Source organism: Haematobia irritans, chromosome 1, assembly GCF_050003625.1.
Source record: "Haematobia irritans isolate KBUSLIRL chromosome 1, ASM5000362v1, whole genome shotgun sequence".
NCBI lineage: Eukaryota > Metazoa > Arthropoda > Insecta > Diptera > Muscidae > Haematobia > Haematobia irritans.
The window spans coordinates 213555246-213568312 of NC_134397.1; positions in this window are offsets into that span (position 1 = coordinate 213555246).

Here is a 13067-nt window from a genome sequence, read left to right on the forward strand (position 1 = left end):
CAGGACACTCACACAAGAGGTGTTTAATTGATTCATTTTCCTCCACATCATGACAGCTTATACAATAGTCATTATACTTCGCACCTATAGTTTTTGAAAATTCGGTAGCGACCCGTTATAGCAGATATCAGCAGTGCTATCTGACGCCTTGAGAACACTAGCATATCTAGTGTGCCGTTTAAGTTTAAATGGGGCCATATTTGCTTGGTGTCGTTACATCCCTTGCAATTCTCCCATCGAATATTGGCCATCATAACAGCCTTCTCACGCAGTAAGAGCTTGCAGGTGGCCAGAGGCATACCAACATATTCTAGTTCCCCTGGAATATGTAAGGTAGTTCCTAGCCTAGCTAACTCATCTGCTTCGCAGTTCCCCTGTATGTTCCTATGGCCAGGCACCCATATTATGTGAATATTGTACTGCTCAGCCATCTCGTTGAGAGATTTGCGGCAGTCTATGGCCGTTTTCGAGTTAAGGAACACAGACTCCAAGGATTTTATTGCAGGTTGACTGTCTGAGTATATATGAATGCCAATATTTGTTGGAACATTACTTCTCAGCCAATTCACCACCTCTCTTATTGCCAATATTTCATTGGCCATATTTGCTTGGTGTCGTTACATCCCTTGCAATTCTCCCATCGAATATTGGCCATCATAACAGCCTTCTCACGCAGTAAGAGCTTGCAGGTGGCCAGAGGCATACCAACATATTCTAGTTCCCCTGGAATATGTAAGGTAGTTCCTAGCCTTGCTAACTCATCTGCTTCGCAGTTCCCCGGTATGTTCCTATGGCCAGGCACCCATATTATGTGAATATTGTACTGCTCAGCCATCTCGTTGAGAGATTTGCGGCAGTCTATGGCCGTTTTCGAGTTAAGGAACACAGACTCCAAGGATTTTATTGCAGGTTGACTGTCTGAGTATATATGAATGCCAATATTTGTTGGAACATTACATCTCAGCCAATTCACCACCTCTCTTATTGCCAAAATTTCAGCCTGAAAAACACTACAGTGATTAGGTAATCTTTTCGCTATTCGAATTTCCAGATCTATAGAATATACTCCGAACCCCACTTGTCCATTCAATTTGGAGCCATCAGTATAGAAATCTATATATCTTTTATTCCCCGGGGTCTGTGTACACCACGCCTCACTGTTTGGAATTAGAGTTTCAAACTTTTTGTCGAAAAGTGGTTTTGCCAGGGTGTAATCCACTACGTAAGGCATATCTGGCATTACTTTGAGGACCGAACTGTGGCCGTACATTTTTTCCGACCACAGCGATAGCTCGCGCAACCGCACAGCCGTTGTTGCAGCTGACTGTTTGGCCAAAATGTCTAAAGGCAATAGATGCAGCATGACATAAAGGGAGTCTGTTCCTGTCTTACTAAATGCGCCTGAGATACATAAGCTCGCCATACGCTGAACTTTATCTAAACAAGTCGGTTTCTGAAGTGCCGGCCACAAGACTACAACACCATATAGCATTATAGGTCTAACCACTGCCGTGTATAGCCAATGCACAATTTTTGGTTTTAGTCCCCACTTTACCCTATTGCCTTTTTGCAAGAGTACAAAGCTTCCGTGGCTTTTCTCGCTCTTTCTTCAATATTAAGCCTAAAATTCAGCTTCCTATCCAAAATAACGCCAAGGTATTTTGCACACTCACCAAAGGGAATTTCAATACCCCCTAAGGAAATGGGCCTAACCGTGGGAGTTTTGCGATCTTTGCAGTACATGACTAGTTCTGTCTTTGCTGGATTTACCCCAAGACCATTATCTTTCTCCCATTTCTCAGTCATCCGGAGAGTTCTCTGTATAATATCTCTGATTGTGGATGGAAATTTTCCCCTGACTGCTAGCGCCACATCATCTGCGTATGCCACCACTTGAATCTTTTCTTTATCTAGGGAAACCAGAAGGTTGTTTATAGCAACATTCCACAGAAGAGGTGATAAAGGGTGATTCTTTTGAGGTTAGGATTTTCATGCATTAGTATTTGACAGATCACGTGGGATTTCAGACATGGTGTCAAAGAGAAAGATGCTCAGTATGCTTTGACATTTCATCATGAATAGACTTACTAACGAGCAACGCTTGCAAATCATTGAATTTTATTACTAGAAAAGTTGGCAGAAAATCCGCTTTTTTATCGACAAATTTTGTTCAGCGATGAGGCTCATTTCTGGTTGAATGGCTACGTAAATAAGCAAAATTGCCGCATTTGGAGTGAAGAGCAACCAGAAGCCGTTCAAGAACTGCCCATGCATCCCGAAAAATGCACTGTTTGGTGTGGTTTGTACGCTGGTGGAATCATTGGACCGTATTTTTTCAAAGATGCTGTTGGACGCAACGTTACGGTGAATGGCGATCGCTATCGTTCGATGCTAACAAACTTTTTGTTGCCAAAAATGGAAGAACTGAACTTGGTTGACATGTGGTTTCAACAAGATGGCGCTACATGCCACACAGCTCGCGATTCTATGGCCATTTTGAGGGAAAACTTCGGAGAACAATTCATCTCAAGAAATGGACCGGTAAGTTGGCCACCAAGATCATGCGATTTGACGCCTTTAGACTATTTTTTGTGGGGCTACGTCAAGTCTAAAGTCTACAGAAATAAGCCAGCAACTATTCCAGCTTTGGAAGACAACATTTCCGAAGAAATTCGGGCTATTCCGGCCGAAATGCTCGAAAAAGTTGCCCAAAATTGGACTTTCCGAATGGACCACCTAAGACGCAGCCGCGGTCAACATTTAAATGAAATTATCTTCAAAAAGTAAATGTCATGGACCAATCTAACGTTTCAAATAAAGAACCGATGAGATTTTGCAAATTTTATGCGTTTTTTTTTAAAAAAAAGTTATCAAGCTCTTAACAAATCACCCTTTAGAACTCCTCCTTAGTTCATGTATGCATGCTGTCGTTCCGAGAGCAAACTTGAATCCATGCTAGTTCTAAGATACCACATACTAACACCATGTACCAAATTTACGCCGGATCGGATGAAATTTGCTTCTCTTAGAGCAATCGCAAGCCAAATTTGGGGTTCCGTTTATATGGGGGCTATACGTAAAAGTGGACCGATATGGCCCATTTGCAATACCATCCGACCTACATCAATAACAACTACTTGTGCCAAGTTTCAAGTCGATAGCTTGTTTCGTTCGGAAGTTAGCGTGATTTCAACAGACGGACGGACGGACAGACATGCTCAGGTCGACTCAGAATTTGACCACAACCCAGAATATATATATATACTTTATGGGGTCTTAGAGCAATATTTCGATGTGTTACAAACGGAATGACATAGTTAATATACCCCCATCCTATGGTGGGGGTATAAGCAAATTGTGGACCTATGTGCTTTAGATTAAAAGTTGTAAATTAGAAGTTCAAACAAATAGCGAATTTTGACCAATTTTTTTGAAAAATGCACCTACTCTCTGTCGTAACATATTTCTGTGGACTTCTCCCAATATTTTTTCGCTTGTTTCTTCTAGAACACCAAATTAGGATACGTTTTAAGCTTTTAGCGGTCAAGTAGTAAATGAGTTCTTCTCATTCCAAAATTTTTAAAAATAAAAAAAAAATGTTTTAAAAAATTCTCATTTGGCAAAGCACCGATTGCTAAGCCGATCTCAAAAAGCACCATGTGTCCATTAATTACTGTAAAAGGTTTCAACAAACTATCAGTAAACAGCTGGGAAATATGCGAATTACAAAAAAAATAACGTTTTTTAGCATATGTCCCCATATTGGGGATTTTCGATACCAATTTTGGGAATGGTATATTCAGCAATATTTCTTAAAACCATTTTCCCTGCAAATCTCAAAAGTCATAATGATATAATAATTACCCAGCAAAAAAAATGGAAGTTGTTCCACAAACATTTCATTTAAAACCCATCCCAGAATCCCCCATCGAGTTTTTCCAACTTCCGATGCAGTCCTTTTGGACAAGTCCACAAACATTTCTTCTAAAGAGCATCGTGGGATCCCCCAATGATTTTTTTCCACTTCCGAAGCAGTCCTTTTGGACAAGTACACAAAAATTTCTTCTAAAGCGCATCTTGGGATCGCCCAATGATTTTTTTCTACTTCCGATGCAGTCCTTGTTGACAAGTATTAGAAAGTACGCAATCAGGTTATTTTAAGTGCAAATTTTGCACAATTAAATTTTACAAAATAAGAGAAAACTAATAAAAAAAATAGAAAATTAATAAAAAATAATAATAAAAAAATAAATTTTTTCCCCGCTGGGAGTTGAACCTGTGCCGTTTGACTTTTTCACTTCCATGGAAGTTCTTTTGAGAAGGTTTTGCAAATTACGAGAATTTTTATTTTTTTTTTTTTGATTTTTAATGGAAAAATATATTTATACGAAAATACGAGTGTATGCCGAAAATAAAAAAATAACAAGTATATACGGCCGTAAGTTCGGCCAGGCCGAAGCTTATATACCCTCCATCATGGATTGCGTAGAAACTTCTTCTAAACACTGCCATCCACAATCGAATTACTTAAGTTGCGGTAACGCTTGCCGATGGCAAGGTATCTTAAAACCTCCTAACACCATCTTTTAAATTGTATGTAAGTCCATACGTGGTATATATTAAATCAAAAAAGATCGATCCAATACGTATATGATTCAGTTTGACAAAGTAGACATACAATTTTGACAAAATTTTCTACAGAAATAAAATTTTAAGAAAATTTTCTATAGAAATAAAATTTTCACAAAATTTTCTATAGAAACAAAAATTTTGACAAAATTTTCTATAGAAAGAAAATTTTGACAAAATTTTCTATAGAAAGAAAATTTTGACAAAAATTTCTACAGAAATAAAATTTTAACAAAATTTTCTATAGAAATAAACTTTTGACAAAATTTTCTATAGAAATAAAATCTTGGTAGATTATTTTTGGCTCGAGTGGCAACCATGATTATGAACCGAATAAAATTTGAACAAAATTTTCTATAGAAATAAAATTTGGACAAAATTTTCTATAGAAATAAAATTTTGACAATGATGAAAATTTTATTATGAACCGAATAAAATTTTAACAAAATTTTCTAGAAATAAAATTTTGACAACATTTTCTATAGACATTAAATTTTGGTAGATTATTTTTGGCTCTAGTGGCAACCATGATTATGAACCGATATGGACCAATTTTTGTGTGATTTTGGTATGGTTGTTAGCGACCATATACTAACACCACGTTCCTAATTTGAACCGGATCGGATGAATTTTGCTCCTCCAAGAGGCTCGGGAAGTCAAATCTGGAGAACGTTTTATATGGGGGCTATATATAATTATGGACCGATATGGACCAATTCTGGCACGGTTGTTAAAGATCATATACTAACACCATGTTCCAAATTACAACCGGATTGGATGAAATTTACTTCTCTTGGAGACTTCGCAAGCCAAATCTGGGGATCGGTTTATATAGGGGCTATATAATTATGAACCGATGTGGACCAATTTTTGCATGGTTGTTAGAGACCATATACCAATATCATGTATCAAATTTCAGGCGGATCGGATGAAATTTGCTTCTCTTTGAGGCTCCGCAACCCAAATCTGGGGATCGGTTTATATGGGCGCTATATATAATTATGGAGCGATGTGGACCAATTTTTGCACGGTTGTTAGAGACCATATACCAATACCATGTACCAAATTTCAGCCGGCTCGGATGCAATTTGCTTCTCTTTGATGCTTCACAAGCCAAATCTGGAGATCGGTTTATATGGGGTCTATATATAATTATGGACCGATGTGGACCAATTTTTGCATGGTTGTTAGAGACCATATACCAACATCATGTACCAAATTTCAGCCGGATCGGATGAAATTTGCTTCTCTTTGAGGCTCCGCAAGCCAAATCTGGGGATCGGTTTATATGGGGGCTATATATAATTATGGACCGGTATGGACCAATTTTTGCATGGTTGTTAGATACCATATACCAACATCATGTACCAAATTTCAGCCGGATCGGATGAAATTTTCTTCTCTTTGAGGCTCCGCAAGCCAAATCTGGGTATCGGTTTATATGGGGGCTATATATAATTATGGACCGATGTGGACCCATTTTTGCATGGTTGTTAGAGGCCATATATCAACACCATGTACCAAATTTCAGCCGGATCGGATGAAATTTGCTTCTCTTTTAGGCTATGCAAGTCAAATCTGGGGATCGGTATATATGGGGGCTATATAGAATTATGGAGCGATGTGGACCAATTTTTGCATGGTTGTTAGAGACGATATACCAACACCATATACCAAATTTCAGCCGTATCGGATGAAATATGCTTCTGTTAGAAGCTCCACAAGCCAATTCTGAGGGTCCCTTTATATGGGGGCTATTCGTAAAAGTGGACCGATATGGCCCATTTTCAATACCATCCGACCTACATCGATAACAACTACTTGTGCCAAGTTTCAAGTCGATAGCTTGTTTCGTTCGGAAGTTAGCGTGATTTCAACAGACGGACGGACGGACGGACGGACATGCTTAGATCGACTCAGAATTTCACCACGACCCAGAATATATATACTTTATGGGGTCTTAGAGCAATATTTCGATGTGTTACAAACGGAATGACAAAGTTAATATACCCCCATCCTATGATGGAGGGTATAAAAACAATACATAGCATAAAAAAGTATTTTTTTAGAAAAATATTGCCGCTGGTGAGATTTGAACATGCGTTTCTTATTTTTTCGTTCATACTAATAAAGAACATCTCGAGAAGCAATTAGAATGTTATTCCTTGGTGTCGTATTACGATCATATCACAAACATTTGAATTGACCTTTCGACGCTTTATGTTCAATGGCGTTTGTGGCTGAGTGTGCTAAGGCATTCTGTTATGGTGCCAGCAAACCCAGGTTCTATCCCTGGTCGGAGCGAAAAAGTTTTTCAAATTGTAAAAATTAGATAATAGGAAATAGTGTAATAAAAAACATATGGATAAAAAAAGTGAAATTGGTTGAAAAAAAAATTTTTTCGCTTTTTAAATTTCTTCATTCAAATTAACTTCCAGGGCACAACTTCTAAAGCAATGCAAAGGATCCAAAAGGGAGTACTTCCGTCCTATGACAAGCCCATGTAAAATTCATTGGGGATGATCCAAGTTTGCACTATTTCCGGATCACAGATAGGGGATCCAAACTACTTTTTTGAAAGTTCTTTTTTTGCTGGGTATTTCAAAAGTTATAAAGGTTTCAATTCATAATTTTTATTCCCAAAAATTTTTGTTAAAAAAAAATTATTTCAATTTTCGTAATTTTTAATTTGATTTAATTTAATTTTAGTTTATATAATAGGAATGTCCTCTCAAATATCTTTCCAACGATAGGACTTTGCTTAGAAAAATGCGCCAAAAATGCATTAAACCTCACAAACCCCTACAAACTTGCAAACTTGTAATAGTCAACGTTTTTCGACACCTTAAGATGAAGGTTGATTCGTTCAGAATAACAGGTTGGCTGATAAGTCCCCGGTCTGACACATAGATGGCGTCGCTAGTATTAAATACATATTATTTTTATATAGTACCAACCTTCAAATGATTCGTGTCAAAATTTGACGTCTGTAAGTCAATTAGTTTGTGAGATAGAGCGTCTTTTGTGAAGCAACTTTTGTTATTGTGAATAAAAATGGAAAAAAAGGAATTTCGTGTTTTGATAAAATATTGTTTTCTGAAGGGAAAAAATACGGTAGAAGCAAAAACTTGGCTTCATAATGAGTTTCCGGACTCTGTCCCAGCGAAATCAACAATAATTGATTGGTATGCAAGATTCTGAGCGGTGTTTGCAGCTGTTAACTCGTAATACACCCGAGTTTTTCCGTCGATATGTGACAATGGATGAAACATGGCTCCATCACTACACTCCTGAGTCGACTCCAATCGACAGTCGGCTGAGTGGACAGCGACCGGTGAACCGTCTCCGAAGCGTGGAAAGACTCAAAAGTCCGCTGGCAAAGTAATGGCCTCTGTTTTTTGGGATGCGCATGGAATAATTTTTATCGATTATCTTGAGAAGAGAAAAACCATAATTAGTGACTATTATATGGCATTATTGGAGCGTTTGAAGATCGAAATCGCGGCAAAACGGCCCCATATGAAGAAGAAAAAAGTGTTGTTCCACCAAGACAACGCACCGTGCCACAAGTCTTTGAGAACGATGGCAAAATTCTTGAATTGGGCTTCGAATTGCTTCCCCACCCACCGTATTCTCCAGATCTGGACCCCAGCGACTTTTTCTTGTTCTCAGACCTCAAAAGGATGCTCGCAGGGAAAAATTTAGCTGCAATGAAGAGGTGATCGCCGAAACTGAGGCCTATTTTGAGGCAAAACCGAAGGAGTACTACCAAAATGGTAGCAATTAATGGGGAATATTTTTGAAAAAAAAAAACAAAGTGATTTTAGATGATTAATATTTGTTTTTGTTTTCTAATCCCGAAATACAAGAGGCAATCCACGTATACAAGATTTGAAAAAAAAAAACAAGTATATACGGCCGTAAGTTCGGCCAAGCCGAATCTTATGTACCCTCCACCGTGGATTGCGTAGAAACTTCTACGGTTGTTAAATATCATATACTACCACCACGTACCAAATTTCAACCAGATCGGATGAATTTTGCTTCTCCAAAAGGCACCGGAGGTAAAATCTGGGGATCGGTTTATATGGGAGCTACATATTATTATGGACTGATAGGAACCAATTCCTGCATGGTTGTTGGATACCCTATACTAACATCACGTACCAAATTTCAACCGAATGGGAAGAATTTTGCTTTTCCACGGTGCTCCGGAGGTCAAATCTGGGGATCGGTTTATATGGGGGCTATATATAATTATAGACCGATATGGACCAATTTTTGCATGGTTGTTAGAGACCATATACTAACACCATGTACCAAATTTCAGCCGGATCGGATGAAAATTGTTTCTCTTATAGGCTCTGCAAGCCAAATCGGAGGATCGGTTTATATGGGGGCTATATATAATTATGGACCGATATGGACCAATTTTTTCATGGTTGTTAGAGACCATATACTAACACCATGTACCAAATTTCAGCCGGATCAGATGAAAATTGTTTCTCTTAGAGGCTCTGCAAGTCAAATCGGGGGATCGGTTTATATAGGGGCTATATATAATTATGAACCGATGTGGACCAATTTTTGCATGGTTGTTAGGGACCATATACTAACACCATGTACCAAATTTCAGCCGGATCCGATGAAATTTGCTTCTCTTAGCGGCCTCGCAAGCCAAATTTGGGGGTCCGTTTATATGGGGGCTATACGTAAAAGTGGACCGATATGGCCCATTTGCAATACCATCCGACCTACATCAATAACAACTACTTGTGCCAAGTTTCAAGTCGATAGCTTGTTTCGTTCGGAAGTTAGCGTGATTTCAACTGACGGACGGACGGACGGACGGACGGACATGCTCAGATCGACTCAGAATTTCACCACGACCCAGAATATATATACTTTATGGGGTCTTAGAGCAATATTTCGATGTGTTACAAACGGAATGACAAAGTTAATATACCCCCCATCCTATGGTGGAGGGTATAAAAATAAAGCACGATATATTAGTCAATATACAGGAACATTATCTTTATTATTAGTACGATATATATATCTATCAGAAAGTTTGTTCAAATATTGTAAGTTATACGAAAGATGATTGGTGGTGGAAAAATGACTAAATTTGGGAATAATAATTCTCGTATGTAAATTGCATAAGGAACTAAGACCCAAATTAAATCATCTTACCCGGCCAGATCTTGCTAAAGTCTATGGAAATGTGTAGTGGCCAAAACTGTCAGTCCAATAAGCTCGAATACATATTGTAATAATATCGAGAAATTCTGGTACATTTAGGTGTTGGTAACTCAATTCTTTTATCAAAAACAAAATCGATTGGATAATGTTTTTATCAATATTTTTCATTGGCTAATTAAAGAACTATGTTCGGTAGGGAATTTTTCATATAATGAATTTAAGTTTTTTTTCGCGGACAATTACTAATTCCAATACGATAAAATTACTTGGTGACTGGGTAAAAGTAAAAGGCATTTAATTAACTTTTATTTCTTTCAAAATAGTCCATATACCTTAATATATTCCAAAAGCTTCTTCTTTTTGAAAAACATTTCCCTTCAGGCTAAAGAAAGAAAAAAAACATAAATTCACTTTAATCCTTTTGCAATCGCCTAAAAAATATTAACATAACCTTTTCGTGGGAGAAAGTTAATGTTCTGCATAATAGAATTGAGGAGAAAAAAAACTTAATTAAAATATTTTCATAAATCTCATTAATTACCCTTACCTCCTTCCATGTCCTGCATAACAGCGCCCTAGCAGCAATTCCTCCCAACAGCAAAACAATTCCAAACATTTAAATTTTCCTTTAAAGCAAAAATAGAACTATGATCGTAAATATGCAAAATAATCTCTGCTACTTAAACTCACCGATTGCTACATGAATGAATCTATGGTATTTTGGAAAAGACACGTTCGCCCACGGCACTCAAAGGATATTTGAGACCATGGCTAAAATGCAAAATAACCAAAAACAAAAAAAAAAAGGACAACAATGCGAACAACAGTACTGAATGTCTCAAAGCGATTGCATTGCGAACAATAGAAGGACAGAGTACTAAACTCCAAATTTAATCTCAACAAAAGTGTTAATGTTCCAACAAAACCAAAAAAGGGATTCCTGTTGTAAATCTTTGTCCATACCAAGAAGGGTTTCTGGCGATGGTATGAGGGAGTGGAGTCAGGGATAAAATAGGAAATATTTGAAGGATTTTTATGGCAATGCAGAACTACGCAAAAACGGTCATTTGCCTTGGTTTTTATGGGCGGGGTGTAGGTTTGGAAGCAAGAATTTCTCCATTACCCTTCGACGGAAACGACTGCATCTACATTGTCACAAGAAAATGTTCCAATTGTTTTCTCATCTCAGACTTGGTTATCTGCTTAAATTATGAATGTTATAAACTTCAAGATAATTGAAAATCTTTGGTTGTAAATGAAGTCTTTAGAAATTATGTTGGCTTTTGTAAGAGACAATGGAGTTCACACAGATGGGTTCTCCGTTTTCCAAATGCCTTAAGGAAATGGAAAGTTATTGAATAAAATGGAAACATTTGTTCAAGAACATTTGGAAACATTTGTGTATTTTGGTTTTAGGAAATTAACCTGCTTTTTTTGCTCTAGGACGATATGAGTAAAAATAAGTTTTCGGAAAACATTGAATTTTGTGGAGAATTTTCACAGAAACTTTGATTTTTGGGGGTGCTTACAACTAAACGTCCTTTTAGCTCCAGGACGCATATTCAAAACTATATGGACAAATTTGAATTTTTTAGTCTTTTTATCGAAATTGGATTTTTTGCAATGTTCATTAAAGATTTTGAGAATTTTCACCAAACTTTTAAATTTTTTGTGGTTGGTCACAAATTAATGTCTTTTTCGCACACAAAAATATATAACTACAATATTTCCAATTAAAAAGATAATTAAGGTTGAAAATTTTTTCAATTGATAAATCAATTTTTTAATCAAAATAGAAACATTAAGTCAATTAGGTCAATGATTGAAAATTTTTAATAAAAAAAAATATTTAATACAATTAACTTTTTAATCAAACTCGGAAGACTAAGCCAGTTAAAAAAGGATTGAGTTTTTTTAATTTTAATGTTTTTTTTTATACATTTGATTTTTTAAGCAAATTAAGAATAAAGTCAATTAAGAATGTGAAAAAAGTTACGTCTTTAATTTAAAAAATGAATTGATACAAACGATTTTTTAATCAAACTACACACAAAGAAAATTTCATTAAAATTGAGCCAACGACAAATTTGCATTGATATAACGAAACATTTTCATTAATACAATGAAAATATTCGTTAACAGTATGAAATGTTACGTTGATTAACAGAAAATTCGTAATAATAACGAAATTTTTCGTTGTATTAACGAATTTGTTTCATTGGCTCACTTTTAATGACACATTTCGTTAATATAACGAAACTTTTTCTACCAGTGTAAGAACGCAAAACTAGTTAAGACAAGTACACCCTCAAAAAAAATCGCTTCTTTAGCATATGTTCCAAACATATTTTGCAGGAAGCACATATATTATTGGATACTGCCGAAACATTAATATGTTTGTTTTATGTGAACATATTATATGTTTGGAAGCATTTTGAGTCCAAAAATATTATATGCTTGGAAGAATTTTTCCCAAAGACGATTGTGCTCATTGCCTAACATACTCGTAATTTTCACATCCACGAAATATTTTAGTTCTTGGCACCTTTTTCTGTAATACAAAGAATGTTGAAGAAATTATTCACTTTTATAAATTTTTTAAATTTTACCTTTCGCCTGCACGGAGAATCGAACCGAGCACCATACAGTTTGTAAGCCAACACACTATCCACTGGATTACGTAGCTGTTATAGTCACCAGGAGATAATTATCGTTATAAATTACATTTATATAGCATAGTTTGCAGCGCCCACGAGCCCATGTAAACATAACATTATTTAACAGAAACATACATTTGTTTGCCACGTGGAGCAGTGGTTAGCATGTCTGCCTTGCATGCAAAGGGTCGTGGGTTCAATCCCTGCTCTACACATTTATATTTATACTATATTAAATTTTTATAATGAAACTTCGAAATGTTGGTTATTAAAGACTTATAGTCAGTAACAGTGCTTGATATAAACGAAATTGACTGATTTTTGGATAAATTATTATTTTTTTATTGCAAAAATAACAATTTTGTAACAAAAACTGTTTTTGGTACAAAACTTTAAAATTTGGAAGGAATTCAAAAACTCTAACAAAAAAGAACGTGGAGTCGAGTATAAACATACATAAATAATTGTATAATATAAACATAAATTTAGTTAGGCGTGAACAGTTTTTTACTAGCATTTAACACCGTCGCTCTAAAATGCCTTTTATTTTTCTTTAATAATTCATTTTAAAGAAAATAA